This window comes from Monodelphis domestica, chromosome 6 (genome assembly GCF_027887165.1).
Source record: "Monodelphis domestica isolate mMonDom1 chromosome 6, mMonDom1.pri, whole genome shotgun sequence".
Lineage (NCBI taxonomy): Eukaryota > Metazoa > Chordata > Mammalia > Didelphimorphia > Didelphidae > Monodelphis > Monodelphis domestica.
In genome coordinates this window covers 17,588,159-17,593,261 of record NC_077232.1, presented here as the reverse complement: position 1 = coordinate 17,593,261, position 5,103 = coordinate 17,588,159, and positions in this window count along the sequence as shown.

Here is a 5,103-nt window from a genome sequence, read left to right as displayed (position 1 = left end):
AATCAAGTCATATCAGACACTAGCCAGATGTGCCATCTACTGGGGTGGATGGATATTCTTTGTATATCTTCTATACGGAATTTATCTCGCCCTTGAGGAACCATCCCCTGACCATCTGTTGTTACAGCCTGAGAGAGCATATTCCTGAAGTCTGCTTTTTATAAGGGAAAATATACTTTTTTGATTACTACCTTTACCAGGGCCTTTGTTTACCTTTATCAGGGCCTTTGTTTTACTCTATTTCACCATGTCACCACCTTATTCAATGAGCGCCAGTGACTCCCTATTCCCTCTAGAATCAAAGGTGAGCTCCCCGTCTTGTATTTAAAGTTCTTCCTGATACAGCCCCAAACTCTTTTCATTCATGCTCTGGTTGGGCCACACTGGCCTCCCGGCGGCTCCATCTTTAGCCTCCTTCCCTTTTCTCTGGCTCCCTTCATTCCTGGAACACATTCTCTTCTCACCTCCGTCTTGGGGTTCCCTCCTTTTTTCCTCCCAGACTCAGCTCAAGCACCACCTGCTGCATGAAGCCTTGGTTTACTCTATGTAAATGATCGCGTGTACGTGACGTAATATGCTCCAGTGTAATAGACAGGCTCTCATTTATCTCTGCAGCCGGCTTTCAAGCAACTGCAGGAGCTCATGTGTGTTTCGGGTGTTGAAAGATTTGGGAAGTGACTTTATACAGCCTGAAGGATGCGAACTCCAAGGGGTTGAGGATTGGAACGGGTTTGGAGGGATGAGGGCCGGGGGCCTCACCGGCATAGTGACCACTGCTCGGGCAGCGGGTCAGAGACGAGAATCTTTGGCCCAAATTCAAAGCAGACGTGGGCAAAGACACCCTCGGAACAGCTGCGGTTTAAAATGAACGCAAAGTTTCCTCCTCTGGGACTGATTTCCAGCTGGTACAATAAATGCATCGTGCCCCGCCACGCCCTAGCTGGCCACGCCCCTCAGCCTCCCTAGGCGGCGGATCAGCTTTCGCCTTGGATCACATCTTTCATTCTCTCTGGGCGGTGGAACCGAGACTTAGCTAATCGCCGTCTTCTCTTCCCTCACGATTCCCAAACCCGCGGAGGGCCGGGATCAGCACGTTTTGGCTGGCGCTGAGCTGGGCTGGTGAGGCATTGGGCGAAGGAGCTGAGGGCGGGCGAGAAGGGGACAGTAAGGGAGAGAGAAAAAAAAAAAAAACATAACTAGAGATGGGGGCGGGGGAGAGGGAGAGAAGAGGAGAAAAGACTTCCTTCATCCTGATCAAAAAGAGACTTCATGGACCTTATCACGTTCCTTTGCAGGGGACAAGGAGACCGCGGTCAGAGAGGCCAGCAGACAATTTCAGGCTCTCCACCCCATTCCCATTTTACAGTTGAAGAACTAAGGCTCAGGGAGGATCAGCGACTCGCCCAGGGCTCCACAGGTAGTAAATGGCCGCTCTGGGATTGGCAAGTGGTTCCTGGGATCACAAGTTAAATTCTTTTCGTGATCTACCTCTGTGGAACTGGAGGAGGAGGAGTGGCACTGTCCAGTACGCGTCCGTCCACCCGTGCTTGGGACTCACCTGACCTCCGCCTGCTCCTTCACCTGCTGCTCCTGTCCTGCCCGCTGTTTAAGCGAAACATCCATTCATTCTCACTTGTCTCCCTCGTTCTCCCTCCCCTCTCCCTCCTCTTTCCTTCCCTTCTCTCCTCCGTCTCCTTCCTTCTTTCTCCCTCCTCCCCACTACCTTCCTTTTCTCTCCCTTTTCCTCCTCTCCCCCTTCCTCTTCCTTCCTCACTCTCTTCCCTCTTTCTTTTCCTCCTACTGAAAGTAATAGCATTTATCTCACACTTCTGCATTTTGAGCTTCACCGCAATCTTATGAGATTAGTGCTGCTCTTATCTTCATTTTACAGAGACTGATAATGATTTCTCAAGAAGTGAAGTGACTTGATTTGAGTCAGACCACTTCTTACGTGATTTAAACACCAATTTGACACCCTTTGTGGCTACTGGTGTAGCAACATCTCTTAACCCTGCCTATCCTCGTCCTTCTCCCTTGCGCTTGTGATCTCTCTTCTTCCTCTTTCTCCATTCCCCTTAGATACTTTGTCTTTTTTTTTTAAATCCTTACCTTCTATCTTAAAATCAATACCATGTATTGATTCCAAGGCAGAAGAATGTTAAATGGGCAGTGAGGGTGAAGTGACTTGCCCAGGGTCCGATTTAAACCCAGGACCTCCTGTCACTAGGCCTGGCTCTCAATATGCTGAGCTTCCTGGCTGCCTCCAATGCCTAGGATAATTAAAAGTTTGTTTTGTGGCTTCCAAATGATTTTTTTTTTCAGTGCTTCTGCTTCTTTTGGTATATAAAAAAAAAAGCATTCTGGGTCCTTTGGCCAGGGGGAAGAAGCAACAGATTGATGCTGCCATCCTGTAGCTTTAAAGGGATGTAAAACGGTGTTCCTATTTAATTAATTATTACTAATGGTGAATAATTGGGGAAAGCTTTCTGATGTGCAATGCCAGGAGAATAGTTGCCTTTTTTTTCTTCTTCCTCCATCCCCAACAACTAAAGTTTTATTTAAATTCACACATTTATGTACCATGAAAATTTGTCTTACCCAGAGCCCTCCAGTGGCTCATCCTAAAGTACTCCAAGATGTCTCCTCATGCCATGGAAGTTACCTTGGATTTTTCAAAGACCATTCCCAACTCATTTGAAATTCACAGTCCTTGATTGAATTCCAGACTCTATCTTGTGACTTTGGACAAGTCATTTCCCCTCTCCTTCATCAGTAAATTGACATGGTTGAATTGGATGCTCACTGAAGTAGACCTTTTCATCTCTAAAACTCTACAGTCATATATATTATATGTATATTGAACACATATACATTAGTGTATATAAGGGAAGCCTTCAAAGCTGGGAAGCTTTAAAAGCTCTCATATATCCAAGATCTATAATGAACAGATTTATTTATTTACTATTTTATTTTTTCCACAATCTTGAATTAATTCTCTCCTTCCCTCACTCCCCCACTAAGATAGTAAGCAATCTCATATGGATTTTACATGTACAATAACATAAAACATTTTCCTATATTAATTCTTTTATGTAAGGAAACTCAAACAAAAAATTATAATAAAGAAAGTGAAAAAGTTTGCTTTAGTCTAGATTCAAACCTCCATCAGTTCTTTCTCTGGAAGCAGATAGTATTTTTTTTTATCATTAGCCCTTTGAGATTGTTTTGGGTTATTGTATTGCTGAGAATAGTTAAGTTATTCAAAGTTGTTCATTGTGAAGTATTCTCATCACTGTGTACAGTGTTCTCCTGGTTCTGCTTATTGCACTCTGCTTTCGTTTGTGTAGATTTTTTCCAGCTTTTTCTGGGCATCTCCTGCTCATTATTTCTTACAGCTCAATAGTATTCTATTATAATCATATAGTATAACTTAACCATTCCCCCAATTGATGGCTATCTCCTCACTTTCCAATTATTCACCCCCAAATAAAGAGCTGTTTTAAATGTTTTTGTACATATAGGTCCTTCCCCTTTTTTCTTTTCTTTTTTTTTTTTTTATCTCTGGGATACAAATCTAGTAATGGTATTGTTGGGGCAAAGGGTATGTACTGTGTTATAATTCCTTGGCCATGGTTCCAAATTGCTCTCCAGGATGGTTGAATCAGTTCACAACTCTACCCAAAAGGGCATTCCTGTCTCAATTTTCCCATATCCTCCCCCAAAACAAAGAGTTTTGCCATTTTCCTTTTCTGACATCATAGCCAAACCTGTTAGGCACCTCAGAGTTGTTTTAATTTGTATTTCTTTAATTAATAGTGATTGAGAGCACTCTTTTTGCATGACTATAGAGAGCTTTAATTTCTTTGAGAACTGCTAGTTTATAATTTATCTCCTGGGGAATGGCTTGTATTCTTATACATGCAACTCATGGAGAAACGAAACCTTTATTAGAAACTTGTAAAAAAATTTTGTGCCATTGTGGTGACTGTGCGTTACTTTTCACCCTATTTCCCTTTGTTTAGTTTATGACCACCACATCCCCTAATGTTCCCTCTTTTCTATGAGCTTCATGTCCCTTCTCTTCTCTGCTTTCCCTTCTACTTTCCTATTGGGTAAGATAAAGACTATACTCAGTTGATTCTGTGTGTTCTTCCTTCATTGAGCCAATTTGAGAAGAGTAAGATTCATGTGTTCCCTTCCTCACCTCCTCTGTCTTCCCCTCCACTGTAAAAACTCTATTATGCTTCTTATGTGTGAGAATTTACCCCGTTCTACTTCTTCCTCCCCTTCCTTCCTTCCCATCTTCCAATGGATTCCTCTCACATCTCTTAATTTAATTTAATTTAACTTTACATTCAGCTAACATCCCTGCTCTCTTTCTATGTATACTTCTTCTAACTGCCCTAATAGTGACAAATTTCTTAGAAATTACAAGAATCACCTTCTTGTAAAGGGATGTACACAACTGAGCCTTATTGAATAGCTTTTGATTTTGACTTGATTTCTCTTTCCTGTGGAGGTGGCTCTGGAGATCTGTAAGTTTTCAGTTCTTCCAAGGTGGTTTGGTGTAAGGAGAGGTGTGTTCAATACTCTTCTGGCCTGAGCTCTGGTCTGTGAGCAACTACAAGCATCCTTTCTCTCTTGGAAATGTGACAGGAGCCCCCTGCTTCCCCGTGGCCACAAGTGCTGGTGTATGCTGGTCTGTGGGCAATGCAGCAGGAATCTCACTCCCAGAGCCAGCAAAGGGAGCCCAGTCATCTCCTTCTGAGCAGTTGTCAGACACCTCTCCCCCCCCACACACACACACACCTCCCCTGTCACTGTCTATGGCTGAGAGCTCTGGGAACCTGCGTCCAAGACCTGTTGTCATGATGGAGCCTGCCTGGGTGCTCCACTTCCACCCTGGGCAATAGATGACTCCACCTTTTGTGGGTTTTGGTATTCCCGAATTTGTTTTGAGGCATCATGTCATAGTTTTTTGGAGGGTAAATTGGTAAAGATCAGGTGGGTCTGTGTAACTTCACCATCTTGGCTTCCCCTTATTTATTTAATGGCACTAAAATGAATTGATTTAAATGTATTTTATATCAGCTGTTCCAAAAG